Source organism: Macaca mulatta, chromosome 4 (genome assembly GCF_049350105.2).
Source record: "Macaca mulatta isolate MMU2019108-1 chromosome 4, T2T-MMU8v2.0, whole genome shotgun sequence".
Classification (NCBI taxonomy): domain Eukaryota; kingdom Metazoa; phylum Chordata; class Mammalia; order Primates; family Cercopithecidae; genus Macaca; species Macaca mulatta.
The window spans coordinates 177219763-177232834 of record NC_133409.1 but is presented as its reverse complement, the minus strand read 5'-3'; the positions used below and the strand labels follow the sequence as shown (position 1 = coordinate 177232834).

The following is a 13072-nucleotide window of genomic DNA, read 5'->3' as shown; positions in this document are numbered from 1 at the left end:
TGGGGCTCAGGCTCATCTGGAGTGAGGTTGATGAGGATAGTCTAACAGTCAGGGTTCATTCAGGCAAGAAAAGAAAAGGAGAAACCAAGCATTTTTAGCAGAAAGAGATTAAATCCAAGGAAGTTCATGATCATTGAGTAGGCCTGGGGTTGTCAAGGTCAGGAAATCTGCTCTCACTAAATCTAGAACAGTAGGAATTAGAGGAAGCTGCCACCCAGACTCCAGCTGCCCTGGAGTACTGAAGCAAGAGATTCTCAGGAGGGCACCTCAGAGCCAAGGGCAGCTGCTACCAATAATCTCAGTTGCTTGCCTGCAGTAGGTGATTCTTGGGGGATATTCCCCCCAAATGCGCAACAGCGCATTATCTCATCTGCATGACAGAATTATTTTCTTCCACTTTTCATTGGGAAGCCCTAACTGGGAAGCCCTAACTCTGAAGCACACTGGGAAAAGAAGTTGCAGACTTTGCTCCAGCAATGCAGAGTACAGTGCGGCAGGGGTCAGGGACGATGCTGGGTTTACACAGACCAAGCAGAAAATCCATCACACCCCTTTCCCACATTTAAACTTCCAAACAACCACCACGACTACCCCACACTCTGCATAATGTGATCCCTGTTACATTAAAATGCACCAATTCTGTCTACCCAATGGGAGAGGAACACGGTCTCATAAGTCATACTATACAGACCAAGACAGAGGGTGACTTTTCAGATATTATCCAGATAATTACATGAATTTTAAGATTTGCTTGGCACCAGTTGATTCATTTTATATTCATTTATCTAAATGAACGCTCATATTCATAGTTGAGGGATTATTTTATTTGAATACTATATCTTTTAAAATATTTGCTGGGGTTATTATGTCAACAGAACCCAATAGAAGGAAAACTGAAGTTTTTACAAGTCTCTTCTTTATGGTAGAACCTGAAAAGACTCTTCAGTTCTACCTAAATGAAGAAGAAAAATTCTTCTGGCATTTATTTCCTTCCCATACGGTTTCCTGCCTTTGTTCATGCACGATTTTCTTCCAAAGAAAGCCATATTCTCTAATCATAAGTCATACTGGAAACATCAATAAATATAAACAATTATTCTCATCCCACTCTCTTCAGTATAAGAAGAAACTATAAAATGTATACAATATGTTTGTAACATAAATAAGAGAAATATATGTGTGTGTGTGTGTGCGTGTGTGTGTGTGTATATATATATATATATATAGCCTTTAAGTAAATTCAGTGATTCTTATATAGTGGTTCTTATAAAGCTAAGAAATTTGAATTCAAAGGCCTTTGGGGTCCTGTAATTCAACCATTCATCATTTACTCATTTATTCAACAATCACAGATTAGTGCCTGCCCTGTGCAGGCAAATTTGCTTACGAGTCCTATCCACAGGGTGCCCCCAGTGTAGCAGAGGAGTTCACAGTTCTGTTACCAAAGGCTTGAAATTCGCATACTCAAACAACAACTAGCACACAAAAATTCTCCTCCCCTAATTGAGTTGAGAAAACTACCCACGTCACCAAATAATTCTTAGCTTTCCTAAAAGAATCACCAAAGAGCTCTTTCAAACTAGTAATGAGATTGGAATTCCTAAAAATAAAAATACACTCCACTACATATGGAGAGCAACACTGCCAGCAGGTGGCTCCGGCAAGGCCGTCTGATGGGTGGGTGAGTCAGGTGCTGGCAGTCCAGGGCTAAATGTGCTTGGGTCTCCTCAAAGTTGCCTGGCCTTTTTTTTTTTTTTTTTTTTTTTTTTTTTTTTTTTTTTTTGAGACGGAGTCTTGCTCTGTCACCCAGGCTGGAGTGCAGTGGCGCGATCTCAGCTCACTGCAAGCTCTGCCTCCCGGGTTCACGCCATTCTCCTGCCTCAGCCTCCCGAGTAGTTGGCACTACAGGCGCCCACCACCACGCCCAGCTAATTTTTTTTTGTATTTTTAGTAGAGATGGGGTTTCACCATGTTAGCCAGGATGGTCTCTATCTCCTGACCTCGTGATCCGCCCACCTCGGCCTCCCAAAGTGCTGGGATTACAGGCATGAGCCATGGCACCCAGCCTTGCCTGGCTTTTTAGGGTGATCAGTGGAGTCTCCAGTGGCCAGAAATGCCTGAGTTCTGCTGATTTTGTTTTGTCAGTAACCTCTTATTGAATTGACTGTTACTTATTTTTATTAACAACAGGTTGATGCTAATGATTACCGTAGACTGGGAAACACAGGTTCTGTGTAATATAGATGGGTTCCTATTTTAAGAGTCTTCTGTTGTATCCAACAACAAAGCTGTAAAATCATGGAACCAGACGACTCTTCAGAGAGTTGCTAGTGCACTGCCAGCGGCTCGCCAGAGAGAGTCACAGAAGGTTGGCGCTGCAAGACATCTTACATTTCAGAGCAGAAAATAGAGGCCGGGAGAGACCACTTATCCCATGCCCCACACCGGGTTGAAGGCTGAATGAACCCTCAGTTGGTCACGGGCTGCCCAGGTGACCAGTATCCCTGCTGCACTACACAATAAGCAAAGACATAGCCATGGACATAGTGATGACATAGCCATAGCAATGATCAGAGAATCATTTCTTCTCAAGATCCCAAGAAGAAATGATACTGTAATCATTGCTCCTTTGCTCATTAGCTGTCACTGACTGAAAATCTAATTGAAACATACCAGTGATGTCGTTTTACAAAGGATAGAGTTAAATGGAAATATTACAATGCTATCTATAGGAAAAACCTGTCAAATATACAAATACAAAGCTCAGAGAGGCTGTTGCTAACAGATAAAATGTGTGAAGTGGTGGACATTAATATACATAGTAGACTACAACTTGTTACTAAGAGTCTTAACTACACAGATAATGGTTAAGAGCCTGGTGTTTTTGAGTTAGGCAGGCCTACTTTCAAGTACAGTTTCTTTTTCTATTTTTTTCTTTTTCTTTTTTTAACTTTTACATTTGGGGGTACATGTGAGGGTTTGTTACATGTCATGGGGTTTGCTGTACAGTACAGTTTCTATTACATATATATTTTTTTGAAACAGAGTCTTGCTACTATACCCAGGCTGGAGTGCAATGGCTTAATCTCAGCTCACTGCAACCTCCGCTTCCTGGGTTCAAGTGATTCTCCTACTTCAGCCTCCCAAGTAGCTGGGACTACAGGCGCACGCCACCATGCCTGGCTAATTTTTGTATTTTTAGTAGAGACGGGGTCTCACCATATTGGCTATGTTGGTCTTGAACTCCTGACCTCAAGTGATCTGCCCGCCTCAGCCTCCCAAACTGCTGGGATTATAGGCATTAGCCACGGCATCTGGTCCCTATTACATATTAACTTGGAAAGTTTGGCAAGTTATTTAGCCTCTGGGAGCGTCCGTTTCCTCTTCTGTATAATAGGGATGTCATAATGAGAGATAATCTATGTAAGGTACTATCACAGCATTGCCATATAGTGTGCGCTCACTCACTGCTAATCATGTCCAAAAAGTATGTAACATGGATTAAGGAACTGGTACCGCCGGAAACTGATGGAGCCTTCTTAAGATATTTGTTCTCCCTATTGTGGGGGTAATTCCAGGCTGCATTTCAAACAGTGTTGGCACAGAAATTCTTAAAGTGCAACCCTTCTCTCGTCCCCCTATGCCTTCTGGATTTCTCTAGGCATACTGGGAACCTGAACTCAAAGTCTTAACACAGGAACTTGTAAACTACTCACACCTATAGCCTGTAACTCTGACCCATTCACAAAGATTACGTTCTGTGGGAATACTATTTTTAAGAATTTTCCCTGAAAAAAAAAAAAAAAGGTGAATTTATAGAGTTTCAATACTTTAGCATGTGACAAACTTAAGGGACCAGGGGGTCTTTTTAGTTATGAGGAAATAGGAGTTGAAATAATGTAAAATTAGAACTCTTTCAAGAGGGTGGTCAATCCAGTCAGTGGAACCACAAGCTGGACCCTCTCCTTCTTGTGGGCACCAAGACTCCAAGGGCAGGCTGACCAGGAAGCCCAAGGATAGAAAGTTGGAAAGTGCCTGTGGGTGCGGCAGGTTCTGAGGCTCAATTCAAAAGGAAGTGGCCTCAGCCAGGGGAGAAGCACAGAAGCACCACAGGTAGAAGTGGGAATGGGCCGTTTACTGGTCAGAAATCTGCCTCTGTGTCCGCCTTCACTTCCTGCTGGCTGTGTAACCTTGGGCAAATCACTTAACCTCTCTAAGCTTTAGTCTTATTGGTAAAGTGAGACGTTCTGAGTGGGTGGCTGGCCCACAGCAAAAGCATAACTAACGTGAGTCATTATTATGAGTAAGAAACAAGTCAGTGGAGACACTGAGGCCTGCATACAAAAGTCCAACAAATCACAAGGCAACAGGAAGAATGGGCTCAGCACAGAGAGGCCAAGAGTCCTGGGCCAGCACCACTGGGAGGAGGAGGAGCCCCCTCTTTCTTGTTCTCCATGCCCTGGCCTTCTGCTGTGGTACTTGCCTTTCTTCAGGTTCTTACCTTCTTGCTGGGACCTCAGTGGTCTCTTGGCCTCCTGTGACCATCCTCACTCAGATTCATTTTCTTCAGTGCTGCCAGGCAATATTTCCTACAATGCAAACCTGAACAACTTGCCATTCTGCTGAAAACTCTTGAACGAGGGTTTTAGCAAGAGCTAGCCCAGACCCTCTGGCATGGCTCATAAGCCTTCCGTAACTTGGCAGGTGCTTCCATCTTTTGACTCACTTGTAGGCATGGCACACGGGAGAGTCCTGCAAGCCAGAGAAAGGTCAACTTCATGTTGGTGAGAGGCTGGGGGAGGTAGAGCATTAAGAGAAATACCTAATGTAAATGATGAATTGATGGGTGCAGCAAACCAACATGGCACATGTGTACCTATGTAACAAACCTGCACATTGTGCACAAGTACCCTAGGACTTAAAGTATGTATAAAAAAGTTGTCATGCAAGAAAAAAAAAAAAGGCCAACTTTGTAGCTCGCCAGCTGATAAGACACCTGCTTGGGGTCAGAGAAACCGCACTTACCTAAGCACTTATTTTTTAGCCATTCTCACCCTTCATTGAACATTAGAATCACTTGGGGGTGTTTATAAAATACTCCAATGCCCAGGCCACACCCCAGACCAATTATGTCAGAGTCTCTGGAGTGGGATGTGCCCGTCAGTATTTTTAAGCTTCTCTGGTCATCCCGAGGTGCTGTTAAGCTGGGGATCACAGCTATACGTTCATTTTTATCTTTCAAAGGAAAGAGTCTTATCACTTGTTTGAAGTCCAAAGACATCAGCCTCATATCTGAATATCAACCACCTGCTAGTTATTGCTGACTTTGGGAGAAACATTGATCAATTTCAGAAAGAGGATGTCGGGGAAGTAAAAGTGCATGACCAATTCAGGAAGTGGGAGATCAGCCCAGTCTCCTGCAAAGCCCGTGGTTTTACAGAAACCCTCCTGAATGTCAGCGAGCATAAGCCCTCGTGGCATGGGCAGCTCTCGGTGAGCAGCCTGGCCTTGGTCCAGCTCGGCACAGAAGGACCAGCACAGGGAGGGAGGAAGTGACTCAGGGCTGCCCTCTCCCCGACAACAGGACAGGACTGTAACCTTTTGTGAAAGGACAGGTAAAAATAGCTGCAGCACTTTAGGAAGAACTCAGAATTTTTAGATTCTGAACCATCTGATTATATAACTGAGGGTAAGTGATCTGGGAAAGGGCAGGAAACTATTATTTATTGTCTTTTAGTGTCCTGGGCTCGGTGCTGTATGTAGGTCCCACTTAATCTTCACAATGACTCTGTGAGGTTATTGTTTTCCTCTCCTTTTTCTGTAAATGAGGAACCTGCAGGCACTGAGGGGGAGAGGATAAACTTGAAATCACTCAGCTTGCAAATGACGGAGATGGGACTAACCCTGGTGCTGTCGTGTCCCACACCCCATTTGCTGGCTTGACTCTGGCTCAACCCCAACCATGACACATATGGGGTGGCCATGAACTTCTCCAGGAGCTAGGGCTGCCTGGCTGTATCCTGTATCCTAGTGTTCTTGCAAAGCTTCAGTGAGAGACAAAAGCAGGGCCGGGTGCAGGAATGTCTTAGCTGATCTGAATGGCTTGTATTCTGTTGGCCCCACAAGTTCGCTGAAAGCCGCGGGATGATCTATCCCACCAGGGGTCCAGGAATTTTCATCTGGCAATGCTACTTATTATGGTAGATCTGTGAGGGGGTGAGCAGAACCTAGAAAACAACTTGGAAGACTTTACAGGCACTCAGATAGTGAACTTTATATACCTTTCACGAAAAGGAACCCGGGATCCTTGGAAAAGTAGCCATTTCCAGGTCTGGGGCAGGAAATGCATAAATTGAGAAAGAAAGAAAAGAAGCAGTCAAAGATTAGATTCCCGGGGTCATGCTGAAAGGACACACGCATCAACTTGAAATGATACTCACTGGCTAGAGATGGATGATTTGGATAAAAAAGAATAATGGCTGAAATGGATTGAAAATGTCAAGCATATAAAAATTCAAGAGTTTATAATAATACACCATACCACCCACTCACAAAAACCACAACACGCAACTCACTGGTTACCTACCTTTGGGAGTTGCTTGGGCGCCAACTCATTATTCTGAAGACTGATAAATAGAGGAAAAGAATAAAACATCTATCCTGTTTTTCCTGTATTCATTTTTTTTTTTCAGAGAAACCAAGTAGCTGATGTAAGAAAAGTTTTTATTTATAGAAAAATCACAATTGGCCAGGTGCGGTGGCTCATGCCTGTAATCCCAGCGCTTTGGGAGGCTGAGGTGGGTGGATCTCCTCTAAGGTCATGAGTTCGAGAACAGCCTGACCAATATGGAGAAACACCATCTCTACTAAAAATACAAAATTAGCCAGGTGTGGTGGTGCATGCCTATAATCCCAGCTACTCGGGAGGCAGAGGCAGGAGAATTACTTGAACCTGGGAGGCAGAGGTTGTGGTGAGTCCAGATAGTGCCATTGCACTCCAGCCTGGGCAACAAGAGCAAAACTCCATCTAAAAAAAAAAAAAATCACGATCGATAATAGAGGAGGAATGTTAGAATTAGAAAATTACCAGTTTGCAACTCTGTTGAAATAATGGTATCAGGCATGATCATCAATAGCTATTAAAACCATGAAGTGAAGGTTGAGTGAGGCCTTGCTAATAGATGGGTATCCATGAACCTACTGATCAACCTTAGCCTACTGGAAGTAGAACAGGCAGGCATGATGTATCCCAGATGTCACAGAATACACAACACTAGCATGATCTAGATGGAATCTGAAGCTAATCAAGTCACCAGATCTGAGTATAACCCACAGGAAATGCAGAGAGTAGAGAAATGTGTTAAATGCTAGTGAGTCCTCTCCCCTCATGGTGTAGAGGAATGAGGTAGCTAGGCTGAAGGCACATGCCTCAGCCCCATTCTGTGACAATCCTATACAGGCCCTGGGACATTTACAAGACAAGCCAGTAAAGAACCAGCTAAACTTTAGTCATCGTTCACTATAATTCAATGTGAGAAAGACGATCAAGTTAGCGTGTAAGACAGGCAGGACCTATCGGAGGATGAGACATCTAAGTTAGTTCTCTTGTTTGAGGGCCCTAAATAATATTTTTAAAATAATAAAGAAGCACATACTGTCATCTATTTCAAATGTTTAGGTTTGAAACCTTTCACATACACTCACACAATGACCATCTCGTGATGCCATTTGGAAATCATGTCCTTCATGAATTGCATCACCCCACGACCTTGGCCCATGCTCCATTATGGACTGCTGGGCACACTGCAGATTTCCCAGCTGGAGAAATAATAAAGCCAATCCCTGCCTCTTATTCTGTTTCTTTTCTATCCCATCCCAGAGGATAGCTATAGAGATAATGAGGGCACAGAGAAGTAATGATTCTCTTGCAGCAGTAATTGCCCCCAGATTTGCTCACCTATCTGCACCCATTTTCTCTGCCTTCCCACCCAGGACCTCAGATTTCTTATCAATGCTCTTATCAAAGCCATCCTACCACTTCATACTAAATGACACCTCCTCTAACAAACCCAGAAACATTCTTCCAGAAGTCCTTTTGCTACATCACTAATTTTTCTTCTTTTCGGGATCATTCACATTAGCATAAAACATGTTATTATCTCTCTCATTAAAAATACCTTTCCAAATACCTGTAGAGTATACTATGTTCACTATTTAGGTGATGGATTCACTAGAATTCCAAACCCCAGCATTATGCAATATAGCCATGTAACAGACTTTCACATGGAACCCCTGAATCTTTAATAAAATAAAATACGATAAAAAATAAAGTCAAAATAATAAAATAGATTCCAACTGCATAAGGATTTAGAGAAGAAGAACAAGATGATTTTCAAACACAAGCATTTGTGGAGATTGAAATTTTTAAAAATAATTTTGTACAATATTACCATGTACAGAATAAAACTTTCATAATTAGTAGCTAACAATAAAGCTAATTTAATATATTTTTAAAAATACATTTTCCTTAAAAAAGAATAAAACTTTCAAAGTTAGTAGCTAACAATAAAGAAAGCTAATTTATGTTTTAAAAAATATATTTTCCTTAAGAAAAACTAGAGCAGAGATCAATGAACTAGAAAATAGAAAAATAATACAAAAAATCAACAAAATCAAAAGTTGGTTATTTGAAAATATCAACATAATTGACAAACCTTTGGCTAGATGAATTAGGAAAAAAAGACCACTTAAATTTCTATAATTAGAAATGAAAGTGGACACAGCAGCTGCATATCCTGGGGCTCCTGACCTGTCTGCTTTTGCAGCCTAGCCCAAGTCGGTCAGCACTGCAGGACCTCAGAAGCCATGTTGAAGCCCTGTAGTGAAGCCAGGGCTTCACTATGACCCAGCAGCTGCACGCAGCCATGGCTGACACATTCCTGGAGCACATGTGCTGCCTGGACACTGACTCGCCACCCATCACAGCCTGGAGCACTGGCATCATTTGTACTATGGGCCCAGCTTCCCCATTGTTAGAGATGCTGAAGAAAACAATTAAGTCTGGAATGAATGTGGTTCATCTGAACTCTCACGGAACTCATGAGTACCATACAGAGACCATCAAGAATGTGGAAAGCTTTGCTTCTGACTCCATCCTCTACCAGCCCATTGCTGTGGCTCTGGACACTAAAGGACCTGAGATCCCATCTGGGCCCATCAAGGGCAGCGGCACGGCAGAGGTGGAACTGAAGAAGGGAGCCACTCTCAAGCTCACGCTGGATAACACCTACATGGAAAAGTGTAAGAGAACATCCTGTGGCTGGACTACAAGAACATCTGCAAGGTGGCGGAAGTGGGCAGCAAGATCTACATGGGTGATGGGCTAATTTCTCTCTAGGTGAGCAGAAGGATGCTGACTTTCTGGTGACAGAGGCGGAAAATGGCGGCTCCTTGGGCAGCAAGAAGGGTGCGAACCTTCCTGGGGCTGCCGTGGACCTGCCTGCTGTTGGAGAAGGACATCGGGACCTGAAGTTTGGGGGTAAGATGTCGATATGATGCTTGCGTCATTCATCTGCAAGACGTCTGATGTCCATGGAGTTAGGCAGGTCTTCATCAAGATAATCAGCAAAATCGAGAATTATGTTGGGGGTTGGAGGTTTGATGAAATCCTGGAGGCCAGCGATGGGATTATGGTAGCTCGTGGTGATCTACCACAAACCTTTGAGATGAGATTCCTGCAGAGAAGGTCTTCCTTGCTCAGAAGATGATGATTGGGCGGTGCAACCAAGCTGGGAAGCCTGTCATCTTGCCACTCAGATGCTGGAGGACATGATCAAGAAGCTCCACCCCACTCGGGCTGAGGGCAATGGTGTGGCCAATGCAATTCTGGAGGGAGCTGACTTCATCATGCTGTCTGGAGAAACAGCCAAAGGGGACTATCCTCTGGAGGCTGTGCACGTGCAGCACCTGACTGCCTGTGAGGCAGAGGCCACTATCTACCACTTGCAATTATTTGAGGAGTTCTGCCACGGGCACCCATTACCGGCGACCCTACAGAAGCCACTGCCGTGAGCGCTGTGGAGGCCTCCTTCAAGTGCTGCAGTGGGGCCATAATTGTCCTCACCAAGTCTGTAGGTATGCCCACCAGGTGGCATAGGGGCACGTGGGCCAGATACTGCCCACGTGCCCCTATGATTGCTGTGACATGGAATCCCCAGACAGCTCGCCAGACCCACCTGTACCATGGCTTCTTCCCTGTGCTGTGTAAGGACCCCGTCCAGGAGTCCTGGGCTGAGGATGTGGACCTCTGAGTGAACTTGGCCATCAATGTTGGTAAGGCCTGAGGCTTCTTCAAGAAGGAAGATGTGGTCATTGTGCTGACCTGGTGACACCCTGGCTCTGGCTTCACCAATAGCACGCATGTTGTTCTTGTGCTGTGATGGACCCCAGAGCCCTTCCTCCAGCACCTGTCCCACCCCCTTCCCCCAACCCATCCATTTAGGCCAGCAATGCTTATAGAGCTCACTTGGCTGTAGTGTGGCACTGGTGCGCTGGGACACCAGGGAAGAAGATTTGCGCCCCGCTGAAACATAGCTGTTTTTAGAGACTGCTGTGGTGGGACAGCCCAGAGTTTGGTTGCCAATCATGTGGCCCCACCCAAGCAAGGGAAGGAGGAGGAATGCAGAACAGAGGTCCCCAGAGTGTATGGCAAGAGGGTGACAGCTTCCTTTCCTGTGTGTACTCTGTTCAGTTCCTTTAGAAAATGGATGCCCAGAGGACTCCCAAGCCTGGCCTGGGGTCAGGAAACAGTCAGCGGGAGTTAGGGACCTTAGGCCATGGGGCAGTAGCTCAGTAGTTCCAGTTTAAGCAGACTCTGGCCCTGGCCCTTACTTGCTTCCCCAACCGCCTGGGCCTTCCTCACTGGCACCTGTCCCCACCCTCCACTCAGCTGTCCTGCAGCAAACACTCCACCCTCCACCTTCCATGTCCCCCCACTACTGCAGCTGCCTCTGGGCCTGTGGCTATAGAGCCTACCTTTATGTCAATAAACAACAGCTGAAGATAAAGAAAGACAGTGAGGACATTAACTACTGACTTACTGAAGTAAAAAGATTGTAAGAGAGTACTAGGAGCAATTGTACACCAACAAATTGGATACACTACATGAAATGGACAAATTCCTAGAAACACAAAACCTACCAAGACTAAACCATGAAGACATGGAAAATCTGAATAGACTTATGACTAGTAAGGAGATTGAATCAATAATTGGAAATCTCCAGACAGCCAGGGGTGGTGGTGAATACCTGTAGTCCCAGCTAGTTGGGAGGCTGAGGCCGGAGGATCACTTGAGCCTAGGAGTCTGAGGTCAGCCTTGGCAACATAGTGAGACTGTATCTCTAAAAAAAAAAAAAAAAAAAAAAACTACAGCCAAAAAAGTCCCAGATTTGATGGTGTCACAAGTGAATTCATCCAGTGTTCAGACCAGAGACCTAGGAGGGAGTCTGGACCCTCCCCACCCCCATGCTCACTCAATCCGACAGTCACAGGCCACCATTTCTCACCAGATCCACTCTAGCTTCCCCTACCCCTCTCTTGCCTATTTTCTGCAGCCACAAAGATTTTTTAAAAATTCAAAAATCTGACTCTCTCTTTTCTATATTTAAAACTCTTCAATGTTTCCCTTTTCTTTCTGGATAATGATGGAAATCTTTTGTGGAGTCCTAATTAGGGAAAAGGAGTCAGGATGGCAAGACTGAGGGAAAGAAAAAGGGAAAAGCAGATTGGGCTGGGCATGGTGACTCATGCCTCTAAAGCCAGTACTTTGGGAGGCCAAGGCGGGTGGATCACCTGAGGTCAGGAGTTCGAGACCAGCCTGGCCAACATGGTGAAACCCTGTCTCTACTAAAAATACAAAGAAAAAAAAATTAGCTGGGCGTGGTGGCGTGCGCCTGTAATCCCAGGTACTTGGGAGGCTGAAGCAGAAAAATCGCTTGAACCCAGGAGGCAGAAGTACCAGTGAGCCGAGATTGCGCCATTGTACATCAAAAAAGAAAGAAAGAAAAAGAAAAGAAAAAGAAAGAAAGAAAGAAAGAAAGAAAGAAAGAAAGAAAGAAAGAAAGAAAGAAAGAAAGAAAAAGCAGATAAGTTGTGTGTGACTTTCTTCATGGTCCAGGACACATAGCCCTCCTGTGCAAATAACTCACTATCTTCCTACACTCAGTTATTGTCAGACCCTTGGCTGGTAGAAAAATGCAAGCGAGCTCACTGCCACCTTTGGCACTATCAGTACTGCACAAAGCCCTCTTCAGCACACAGCATAAGCACTATTCTCTAACGTCCCCAGCAAGCCTGTGTCTCTTTACAGTCAGCTCCTCTCTTACTGACTGGTCATTGTTCCCTTACAGCATATTTTCATACTTTCTCTAATAAATCTGCCTTTCTTTACCTACAACTGTCTTGGTAAATTCTTCTCACCTCCACACCACTGGTCTCAGATAGTGACATCTTTGACATGGTTCTCTGTTTTCAGGACCTTTGCATGAGCTGGCTCCCTGTCATCCTTCACAGGGAGGGAAATAGCTTAGGGCTATTTTCCTTAGGGAGCTTTTCTGAACTTCCAGAGCAGTTCTAGGCCCCCTGCTACATACTCTCCTGAAGCACTTTTATTTCAGTGTATTTATGTACATTGGTGCTATTATTTAAAGTCTGACTGACCTCTTAGATTCTAAGCCCCATTAGTATAGGAACCATGCATGCTTTTCTAATCACGGAATTTCTAGCACTAACATAGCACATGACATAGTGGAGACTCAACAAATACCTAATGAATAAAAGAGGGAAAAAGGAAATAAGGAAGGCAGGTGGGAAGAAAAAAGCTAATAGTCTCAGCCAAGCTCAGTGACTACGGTAAATTCTGTGGGACATGGAAATATTCTGTTATACCAAAACTTCTTTATGTACTTAACTACTGTGCTGAATCTGCATTGACCAGTGTCTGCTGTATGTGATCTGCACACACAGCATGGGTATAATTTTCAGTCACAGCTTTTTTTTGTTTTAAAAAAAAAAA

The 13072-nt window shown here is 44.3% G+C and overlaps 1 pseudogene; it reads left to right on the top strand.

The window, feature by feature from the left end:
* Positions 1–5479: 5479 nt before the first annotated feature.
* On the top strand, positions 5480–10439 carry LOC722966 (pyruvate kinase PKM pseudogene; annotated as a pseudogene).
* Positions 10440–13072: the final 2633 nt, after the last annotated feature.